Genomic DNA, 12,239 nt, shown 5'->3' on the forward strand with positions numbered 1-12,239 from the left:
CTGCTTGGTCCGCTGGACAAATGAACTTGACAAATTCAGCTTATTGGCGACATCCCGGACCGAACTTCTCGGATCACGTCTAAACTGCTTAACTACGCGCTTGTGATCTTTTTCACTGACGGAGCATCCATTTTTGTCGTTCTTCACCTTCCGGTCGATGGTTAGGTTCTCGAAGTATCGTTTTAGTACTCTGCTGACCGTGGACAGGACGATTCCCAGCATCTTACCGATGTCCCGATGTGACAACTCCGGATTCTCGAAATGAGTGCGCAGGATTAATTCACGACGCTCTTTTTCGTTCGACGACATTTTTCCAAATTTACGAAAAATTGACAGTGAAGCATGGCCAACGTGATCTATACACTCTTGTCTGATTATAAGCGAAAGCTGAAGATATAATTCCTAAAATTAAATTTCTACAGCGTTTTTCCGTGATGCAATTTGATGTGACACACCCTTTATACCTTTTTTTGTAATCAGATACAAGTATAAAATCAAATATGTTGCGAATATAACTTGAAAACCGTTTGTATTATTTCATTATTTTACTGATATGCTACAGACTTTCTTACAAAATACTGATAGGGGGGTGGAGTACTGGGATTAATTTTCGTTACGAGGTGAATGGAGAAAAAAAAGGTTGAAAACCACTGACTTAACCAGTGTTTTTTTCCATCTCGTTTCCATCTACATCATATTCGGTTCAACACTAACAAACAAATTAGCTCATCACTGGAAGAGATGGTCAGCTGTTGATAATTATTCGCCCTCATACGAGCCCACACGCCGTGATCTGTTCCACGAGTCCGCACAAATATTAACCCAAATCATTAGCGATGCTAACAATTGATGACGAAGTGATCTGTAGAATTCGAAGCACTTCTCCCAGCTGAACAGTCCTGCGGCTCGATTCGGCTGGTATTGTCACCCCCGCAGAAGAGAGGGAAGTAGGAAAACAACTTCGAGAAGTGGTCAGACCACTTTCAACCATAACCGAGGTGAGATACAGCGATGAATAATAATGGCAGATTTGTAGGCGGCCTTTTGTGTGAAATATTGGGAGGAGAGGGGGAAGGGGGGTGAAATTCGGTGACCGACTTGTGAAACTTAATATATTCCTCTAGAAGTTCATGGATGTTTGCAGAATTGTGCAAAAGTTAGTCCCACGAGGGAGTTCAACAAAACGAAAGAAAAATAATTTTACGCTTCGACGAATGACAATTTTGTTTTTCGGTCACATTTTTTATGGTTTCTCATTTTCGGAGCCAATTGATTTATTATGTCATATCAATGTACAACATAGTGTTTAAAATGTAATAGGATTAATTACTGTCACATTACAAGGGCTTCGCTGTATTTTTGATTCGATTCAGTGTGGAAATGTATTATGTTTTTTTTTTTCAAAATTAATACATGGCTAAGCCTCGTTGAGTTTGTAGTGTCTTCTTCAGTTTCGATATCCCACGCGAGCCCTGACACAGATCATTCAGCAAAAATAGCCAGTTTCGAAACAACTTAACCATAACTTTTCTGCCACTATTTATACCCGAGTCACTAATCATTCGACCCCCTTCTCTTCCTCCCCCCCCCATGATGCGCCTGTCGAAGACTCGATTGATCGTCGAATTCGCAACGAGAGCAGTACACTCTCCAGAAATTGAAGCTATAACTCAGAGGGCCCCAGTTCGCAGGAGCAAGTTTGCTTTCATCTCCGGTTTCATCCATCGGCCATGGCCCTGCTGCTGGGCTTCATTTCCAGGCCATTCCCGGCCAGCAGTTCAATCCGGTTTTGGGGGAGAAAAGTTTAATTGAAAGTCATATTTTCCTAATGCATTTATTGGACTTGTTCTTGTACTTCTGCCCAGCCCGGCAAGTGGGTGGTGGTGAAAGTTGCTCCCTTCCTTATACGTACCTATCTTGTTCGTATGTAGGCTTCTGTGCTAGAGGGGACTGGAGGAAGTATGTGTATGTGTGTTTTATCTTCTTCTTTCACAAGCTCCTGGAGCGTATCATTTGAATCGCTGGCGGAAAAGTGGCATCTCAAATTGCTTACTCATATGTATACTCTTGCGCAAAACTGCTTTTGCCGCATTTCCAGTTTGCAATTGAGTTGCCTCTCGGAACGAGAATTACTATGCACTTACTTCACATTTCCAGCGATTTTGCAAATGTTGTTTCTTGTTATCCTACATCAGAAGGTTGCTCTCGTAGATGCTGATGGTAATTTGTCAGCATATCAATTGTAAATCTTTCTGCAGGGCCGATGATTGATTGCTGTCAATCACAGGAAACATTAGTTTTAGAATCGGACAAGAACATTTATTTTCATTCATGGTTCCATAATTTATGCAAGGCATCTCTTTAATGATCCTCCACTTATCATTCCAGGTTCACACTAGTTAATCAATTAGAGGAGAAATGTTATTGAGCTTGAAAGCCTTCAGAAGGGTGAAAACAGCGACCAAAAATTGGGTCAACCATCGACATGTATTGTGCAGTATTGCCATTGTTTATTAGGCATGTTATTAACTATCGAAACTTGATACATAGATGATTATGGAACGCTGAACATCGAAGGGCAGCATACTGAAAAGTAGTCTTCGAGCTACAAAATTCCATGCATCCGATATTTTATGTATTTTATCTGATAACAGGGCGGACTCGATTATGTACAGTCTCCATTTTTTTTCACGGTATATAATTGAATTAAAAATATAACAAACATTTTCTTAATTGTTTTTTATACATAATTTTTTTACCTTTTTTAGTATGGAAGAAGAATTCAATTTTTTATTCTTTCCCTTGAAGTCAGAAAACACCTATCTCACCTAAAAGTATTACAAATATCCGAAATCTTCCAGGATATGATAGAGAATCATATTTGATGAAAAAAAAAATCCTTCAACGCACATGGTCGAGAAAAAGTATTATAACTCTGTCTTTGTTGAAAAAAAATACAAAATAATACTTTTTTTGTTTCGGACTTTTTTTTTGAGACTCTTCTTCAAACAGTACGCTATCTAGGACGAATCTGTTGCTTCCATTCGAAAGATGTGAAAATTGAATACATCTGTGAAACATTAAAATTAATGCATTCGCAATGCGTGCAATTTCCAACATTTCGAAAGGAAATAAACTTTAAAGTGATGAAGTATTGTGAATTGTGAATTTGAAATTTCCCAGAGTACAACACACTTTTTTTAGTGCACCAGTGGCCGAGTAGTTAGCGTCTCACATTATCATGCTGGGTGTTCGGGTTCAATTCACGTTCTGGCCGGGGGATTTTTCGTCAAAGAAATTACCTTCGACTTGCACTGTGGTCACGCGGATTCAAGAGCTTGCCCCTCGGAATACATCCAAGGTGTGTTATTTGGCTTAAGAGATCTAAACTTGGTATTAATAAATGACGCTAGTTAATGTATACTTTGAGACGGCAAAAGTTCCACAGGGAACGTTAACGCCATTCAAGAAGAAGACAACACACTTTTTTTCGCCGCTTCAAATCCAAGGTGGAGGCTCGATGAAATTATACACCGCGACGGTTTTCATGGGGTCTGCTGGAGAGTGTTGGTATATTTTTGCATCACACGGACACATTGTTCTTGTTTTTATAAGGTAGATTGTCGTCTAAGGTAGATTGAAGTGGTCATTATAACATTGTGTGCCGTTTGTTAGAAAAAGAATAACTGTTTGAGATAAAATCCTGAAAGCTATGAGAGAGTTGTTTTTTATCCATTAGTTCAAGAGTTACGAAATAGAATAACTGTTTGAGACATAATTCGAAAGCTATGAGAGAGTTGTTTTTTATCCATTAGTTCTAGAGTTACGATAGGTACTCAATGGAGTACGTGTATTCATATTACGGAAACAATCGCGACTTCAAAATAATATCTAAAGAGATGAAAAAACGCATTGAATATTCATAAGCCCTACGTCAACAATACGGTCGTGTATTGGACATAATTCCTCATATTTTTGTGTATGTTTACTCCCAAACTATCGAAAATATCATGATCAAGATCGAATCATAGGAGAAAGTCAAAAACAATGAGCTAACAAAAATTTACCAATGTTCAAAAAGTGGCATTTTTGGGGGAACTTTTATTTTATTTTATTATTCTTGACTTCGGAATGCCCAGCACACACGAAAGATGTTCCGGGTTTTCTGGGGTGTTTATTCATCGATGATTTTTCCATGATTAATTATTTTTTCGTTCATGTTCTTATTTTTTCATGAACAAACAATTAGTTCTTGACGGATCTTGGCTCTTGAAATCACACTTGTAATTAGTTCAAGTTTCAGAAAGCACCTATCTAATCTGAACGAATACAGATTGAATATCAAACTAGGAAAAATACCTTGATACTAACTACATTTTCTCGCCAAAAACAACCAATGAGAATATTTTTCGAAGAGTTATGACCACACAAACTTTGATTCTTTTTGTCTATCCTTTGTACATCTAATAAAACATCGAAAAATCTAGTATTTCCACTTTTTCCCAAAAATGACTTCTTTGAAAAATTCATAACTTTTGACCCACTGAACAGTTTTAGATGATCGACATATCAAATTGTTTCTTCTTCTTCTTGAATGGCGTTAACGTTCCCTGTGGAACTTTTGCCGTCTCAACGTATGCATTAATTAGCGTCATTTATTAATACTTAGTTGAGATTTCTTAAGCCAAATAACACGCCTTGAATGTATTCCGAGGGGCAAGCTCTTGAATACGCGTGACCACAGTGCAAGTTGAAGGAAATTTCTTTGACGGAAAATCCTCCGGCCAGAACGGGAATCGAACCCGAACACCCGGCATGACAATGTGAGACGCTAACCACTCGGCCACGGGTGCACTCGACACTCGATCGATCAAATTGTTTACTTCTACCAGAATTTCCACAAATATCAGATTATTTTCAGACACAATTCTCGTGCAAGATTTTTCATCCACTTGCAAAAAACATCTCAGTTACATGGAATAAATTTTTTTATACAGAAAATATGATAGAATGAAGACAGCCCTAAATCGGACAATTCCTTTCCCGAGTTTTGCTCTTATCAACACATTCGGCGGTCCATTTTTATTTATATAGATAGAAGACGATATAGGAGTGCGTTTTATCACTTCAAAATCCGTTTCCACTTTCGAAGATCAATTTCGTCACCGCGAGCATTAAATGGACCAACAACGCTTGTCAATATGTAATTGTAGAACACATGCGAATTGAATTTTTCGAATTTTCCCATTTTCCTCCAGAGTTATCTGAAAATTTTCAATTGTCTTGTTTGGTTGGAATATGTTTGGTTGAAATATGTGCATTATTTTTATGAGACCCCCTCTCCTTTCCAGAGGAGGAAGGGATGTCATACCATCATAGAAACAAAAACCCACACCTCCCAACTTTGGCTCCATTTGCTTAATTAGTTCTCAAGTTATGCAAAAGTTTGTGTTTCATTTGGATAGCAGCCCCCATTTAGAGAGGGGAAGGAGTGTCGAACTACCATAGAAACGTTTATCGATCCCTAAAACCTCTATATACTAAGTTTGATTCCATTTGATTGATTAATTCGCAAGTTGTTCAGCAACCTCGTTCGTTTCGTTCTCACCAAAATGAAGATATGATTTTATTAATTTTTTTAAATTCCGTTTTTGATAATACGACTTCACAAAGTATTGATAATCATAAAATTTTGAAAATTCATATCTTCATTTCGGTGAGACCGACATGGCACCATTATACGTTAATCTTTGTTAAACTGAAACGGTTTTTTGAAAAAAAAAAAGTTTTAATATTGAAAAGGTCATGTTTTGACCTATTAACATTGTAAATATTAAATTCGAGTTTTTGAGTAAGTTCTTTTAAAACTGTACGTACAGTGTTTTTTTTTCCTAAAAAGTTTATTGATTTTCCAACAACTTTGTTGAACGTCATATTTAAATCAGACATCTAGATTATGAGTTACGATTTTTTGAAAGAAAGATCAGTGATTTTGATAACGCTCTTTTAATAAATTCATTGCTATTTATTATTATGATTATTTTGTTATTATGATAATAATAATTGTGATTTTGGGTAGCTTCGATCATATGTGTCAAGTTTCAAAAAAATCGAAAAGTGTCAGGTTAGCGGCCGGCTGATTTGTAGTGGAATTGCTCATTATAGTGATGAGTTTTCTATGAAAATAGAAGAAAATGTATAGACGAATGGTTCAGTTAAGACTACGTGTTTATTCAAAATATATCTTTCCTTCAAAATAGAACGATCTGAAACTGCCTGCGGGTGTGCTAAACTGATAAAGTATCTGTCTTTCACGTCAAATTCAAGCTTTGATAAATGTCGACAGTGTATCTTCGAAAATGCAAAACGCTTTGTAATAGACAGTTAACATAAAAATGCATAATAAACACGATTGTTTTTATCAACCAAATTAAATCTATATTTCGTTTTTTGACACCCAGCTTTTTTGATTTTTTTTTTTTTTTTGAAATATCATTTTGAACAATTCCTAGTCTTTAATTAGAATCTTCGAAAATCGCAATTTTCACTCCTTGAGCATTTTTGGAATGCGCTGACTAACTGGGACTGACAGTTACAAAATAAGAAAAAAGTAAAAATATATATGGTTGTTTTCAGATGTTTTACAAAATGTGACTGGGCGTTTCTTTGGGAGCTAGGATCGACACTGTTATTGTGCAAACGCTCTTGATGCGGGCTAAATGGAAAGCGCAGCAAGAACAATTCGGAACTCAACGTGTTAACTTTCACCTTGACTGTCGAATATTCATTTAGATCTGTTTTCTGCATCATATGCCTTAAGCGTCCGAAATATGGTTCAGAAACGGTATTACACCTTTCAACGTTCTTTAGTTATTGTTCAGCCGTTCTTTAGCCTTGTTCAGTGTTTCTGAAGTTGGCACGATTGTCGTTACTAATCTTTCTCGGTAGATTATTCTATATTTTGAATTGTTCCCTGGTCCATCAGTTGAGTAATAGAAGCTGCATTCGGCATTTGTAGAATGAGCTCGTATAAATCTATTATTAGAGAAAATTCAATCCCCTCAATGATGCGCAGTGCAATTATTCGCCATATTAATAAAACTGCTTTAGGTTGATGTTTTTTTTTTGTTCGAAACGGACGAAATCCGGAACTGACGAAAACTGATTTTGGAATCATTCACATAATAGTTGCCGATTCATCCAAGCAACTTGAAATCGGTGAATCATTTTTTAGTTTCCTGAACTTAAATAAATTATAATCTTTTATGACCAACTTTCTTATCTGTTCACGTAAGTCTTGACATGTAAGTGGTCACTTCCCATATTGTATTGGATACCTTTAAGAAACTAGTCAAAGCCCACATTTATTTAAACATACCACCGATTCACGTCCCGTAGGATTTTCTGTCTCGTCTATTTGTCATTTCAAAGGAATAAATAAAAATTTCATTCCGCAAAAGCTATCATAAAAATGTATCATCGATTACATTCTAGTGAAATTTCAACAGTTGACGAAATAAAATACTGTACTACTTTTGTGAATAAATGTACTACTGATTCTTACACGGATGAGTCTTGAGAAATGGCACTGGTCATACATCTAATTCCAAACCATCAAAGAGAAATTTGCTCAGAATCATCCTTAGTTGTTGATTCTGAGCTTATGAAAGTAGTACGAGAAGCTTTCAAAAGAAATACGCAATATTGGCTACAAATCCCACCGTGAAAAAAACTTTTCGCAAGCTACGTCAATATGACTGATCACTGGAGGCGGTATGAATACTTGAAAATCATTCATTCTGTTTAGTTCGCATTATTTGTTCAATAATTAAACAATGAATTGAAATTTGCATATTGTTTCTTATGTTTCGAAAAAGTGATATAAACGAAACGTTTTCAGTGATAAAATCGGGAGTGTTATAAACGAGACGTGATTAGAAAGCCCAGTGATATAATCGAGACGTTACTGTATTTGCTAAATTAATCAATATTTGCAAACACTCACAACTGAAAATGCAGAGATAAACGAAAAACCTTCCGTCTTCCAAAGTAAAAAACCAAAATGCGCTGCGGAAGTTAGATGTGTTGGTATTGATTAAATAGAAAAAATGTTCATTATGACCAACGTTCGATTTTTCGAACACTTAATTTTCCCGGCTGTTATTTTCCTGTAGAAAACTGAAACAAATGATATTTGCCTAACATCATGATGTGTGTTTTTTTTTATCAAAGTGTAGAAAAGTTCACATATTTTTGTAATTTATTGGTTTTTTTTTATTGGAATTTAAAACACCTTCCAGACAGTGTTGCCATAATAAAATCTGTGTTTTTGGTCTCAAAAAAATCTTTTTATCTGTGTTTTTTCTCAGAAAATCTGTATCGAAATCTGAATCAACCCTTTTGTCGTTTGTCTACTTCCAGCCACCACAGCAAAGAGGTGTATTAATATTATAATTTATGCAACAATGTATCAGTTCACACTTTTCTAAACGAATTTTATAGTCTTTTTCACTTATTCACAAAACAAAACGGTGCCACTATGAATAATAGTTAACGGTACTCAGTGTAAACAAAAGTTGTCATCCATACTTGAGGAAAGGATTAATGGAAAACTCCATGTTTTGCGGCACTGTGTAGATGTAAAGAACATTCTTCGGTATGTTAAAATAAAAAGATAAACGTCGAAAGACGCCAAACTAATTTTTTTCGTGATTTTGTGATGCGAAGGATATCACACGAAGAAGAATTATAGCAAAAATTTTATGAACATAAACATAAAAACATTGTTTAGTAAATACTTATCAGAAGTTTACAAAAAAAAAGAGGCAATCTTGTTCATCTTTCATAATCTCACAAAGTTATACATCACTTATAATGTAAAAGAATTGCGACAAATACGACAAACATGTCGAAATTCAATACGACAGCAAAGGGTTAAATTTATAGGTTCAATCTTGAATCATAATCTTAGTTTTATTATCATTGATTGGCATAGTTACCACTTTAGTTTTCACCTCCTATTTGATGGCCGAGTTGATAACATATGAGGACATGACCTCAAATCTCACCTGTGTGACAGACTATAGTCACGTCAGTCGACTGCGGGAACTCCGTGACTTCAGTCATCTCACGTCATTCACCGCGCGGAATAAAGGGGAATATCTGAAACCAAATTTTCAATTTAATCCACTCATGGCCATAACAATTTGAAAAGTCAACTCGAATTCCATTGATTAGCAAAGAAGAAGTAGTTATTGAAGTTACACCACTAAACAATGTAAATTAAAATGTTACATGTAAAAAAATTGTAAACAAAAAGTCAAAACTAAATTCGACAGGAAAATGAAACTGTATCTAAACTCAGTATTTACGCAGTTGACAACAGAAGCCCGATTCCAGATCTGTAGAAAACCAGGAAGCTTAAGTATTCAATAACGTAGTACCGATGTCAATCACCAACTGCGAGAATAATTTCCGAAAAATAACTAAAAAGGAAATATAAAGACATTATGGCCGTTCAAGAAAAATTAGATACAACCATATTCGGCCCATTACGAAGCAACCGAACTACACTCAATGCCAAGGTAAACTATTATTTTGTCGTTTGATTGTTTGTTGGTTCTCCATTGAAGTTCATCAGTCAATAACATCACACACAGAGCGTGAGTCTCGCGTTCAGATGTTGTTGATAAACATAACTATGACCAGCGAAGTGCACAATAGTGTTTTTTTTAAACTCACTCAATGCCATCGAACGGTGAAATGAGGACCTCCATATTAGCTCCTAACGGTTCAGAGGAAGCATTCCAAGCTTCAACTGGTATACTTAACATTTTCATATAAATTATAGAAAAGCAAACACTTTTATTTTAGAGATAGTTCTTTAGTATGTATTTTGTAGTGAAGCATTCCATCTACTCGCTGCAAAATCTTGTTCACCATTTGCGTTTTTTAAGGCTTCCTCGACATATCATGAGAACATGATATGAATGTCATTTTCACCTTCACGAACTCACGTTGGTTAATATAAATAAATGACTTGCAATCAACGTCTTCTTTCAAGAGTTCAGAGAGTGTTACTGTAACGAAACACTCAACCAGTGTCATCATAACTGACAAAAAGTGGGGGGATAATACCAGTCCCGAATCAGCACTTTAACGGCGGTATTTAGCACTAAACTTCTTCGAGAGGTTCGCAAGTAAAAAAGTTGAACGAGGTCACACAATTCCAAGTTCCAAGTTTTTTTTTCTTCCCCGCAATGCTTACCTTTACTGTTGCCCGTTCACTTCCCGTAGCCCCCGTAGCAGCGTCGATTTCAACTTGCCGTAACTTTAATCCAAACTAGCGTTCGCCGCCGCTGATGATAACGACGATGATGACGGATGGTCTGGATGGACGGGTTTTTTTTTGCCGCCCCAAAGCTTCCACACTTTTGGATTCACTAAATTTCTCACTAGCGCAAAAAAAAATGCACACTTTTTCACTTTCTTGTTTTATGTTATCACTCTTTTCTCCGCTTCTCTTTACATAAGCACACTTCAACTTTGAGAACTTTCCAAACTTATGGCGACCGTTACCCAATCTCACGTCACGCTGCAATTTTCGTGTTATCTCTGATTGTGGTTTGAAGAACACTCGTTTCGTTTTGCTTCGAGCAGGGAAGAATTTTCCGCTCCACTTTTCGAGTTGTGGAAAGAATCGTCACTGATTCGGGCTCAATTTCACTGCGCTTTGTTATTTCGTCGTTTGCATTTTTTTTTCACTCCGCTCAGCACGCCTCAATATTGTCGGCCTTTATTTCACTTGCAACACTTGCAGCTGCCGAAGGAAATAGGTTATGTCAACAGACCAGATCCGGTCCGTTCCGTTCCGTTATAGATTTTTGAGGCCCCCCGACACTTGTGTGCTGTGAATTGGTTCCAGTCGTGGCGCGTTTCGGATAGTGTAGAGCGTGACCAATCCTGGCACTCACGGCTCAGCTATATATCTTTCAACCACTTGCATCTGCCGTTCCACCAACTTGCACCAGCTTTAACTCCACTTATGCACACCAAGGGAGTTTTGTTTTCCTTTCACCCGAGATCGCGTGTGGAAAGCAGTTGTAAAATTCCAGAAACCAGAACCGTCCCCACACGCTATTCAACTTCTTCCAGGGCGCACGGAACGTGCGTATTTCGGTATTTATTGCGGCCACAATATGGGGTTTGATTTGAATTGAATCGGTCCACTCGACCCCAAATTGAAACTACACCGTTGAAAGTAGAACTCGTAGACCCGCGAACGCCACCTGAATCGTAATGATTTTCACCTTCCTCCAAAAGGTCTCTTCCCTTTCGAATTCTCACTCGTCGAAAACAAACAAAAAAATAAAGCCCAGCAAGTTACAAAAACATTCACATCGCCGTAGTTTAACCACACTCCGCACTGAACATAAAACGTTTGCTTGCTTGTCGTTCGAAAATCTATGCTAATTGCGAAACTCCAAGGTAAAATTCACTCAGGCGTAACATATCTTTAGCAACCGAGGAGTGAAGAAGAGGGTAAAAAAATCGTCGCCGCGCGAGTAAAAGTTAGACTCCACACACAAACACACACACACACTAACTAGTACGCGGTTCGCGCACGGTCAACCGCGGAACGAGTGAACAAAAAAAAACAGCAAGAAACCAACGGGAACTTCGACCACAAGTCTCCAGAAGACACACCGAAGGAAGCGACGAACCCTTTGTACTGGAACCCGCGGGCAATCGATCGCGACTTGCTCACTCCGCGCGCACAGCTTTGCTCTCTCTTTCTCTCACCACTGTGGTGAAACTCCAGGAAAAACTGGGAAACAGGAAGAATACAAAAAGAACGCACGTTCCTTCTCGCGCCAACAAGAGCTGACCGTAGCGACGGTCGACGGACGAATGTGGGCTCTCGCGGGACAGAGCGGCGATCGTGCGCGGTCCGATCTCCCAAGATCTTCGCGAAGCAACGCTGCACTGCACACACACACACACACACACACACACACACACGAGAGCGGCGAGAGAGTGAATCCAGTTCCATTCCACTTTCTTATTGGAGCCTAAAAAGCTCTCACTCTCTCGGTGGAGCAAGCGAAGGCTTAGTGGAGCTGGTTTCAAGCACTGTGGGTTGATCGCGTAGGAAACGGAGCGAATGGAGCGACCAAAGCACAATCCACAAAACCAGCAGCAGCGAAACCGCGGAGTTCCATACAGTGCAGGAAAATGTG

General features: G+C 37.9%; 1 protein-coding gene across 3 annotated transcripts in view; it reads right to left on the reverse strand.

Moving 5' to 3' along the window:
• LOC129771664 (uncharacterized) overlaps positions 1-11,898 on the reverse strand; it is a 555,494-nt gene extending 543,596 nt beyond the window's left edge. For all 3 annotated transcript variants that reach the window (XR_008742445.1, XM_055775546.1, XM_055775548.1), the window contains exon 1: positions 10,268-11,898. The gene's annotated coding sequence lies outside the window, so the exon portion shown is untranslated. The remainder of the gene's footprint in view (positions 1-10,267) is intronic.
• Between the last annotated feature and the right edge of the window lie 341 nt (positions 11,899-12,239).

Source organism: Toxorhynchites rutilus, chromosome 2 (genome assembly GCF_029784135.1).
Source record: "Toxorhynchites rutilus septentrionalis strain SRP chromosome 2, ASM2978413v1, whole genome shotgun sequence".
Classification (NCBI taxonomy): Eukaryota; Metazoa; Arthropoda; class Insecta; order Diptera; family Culicidae; genus Toxorhynchites; species Toxorhynchites rutilus.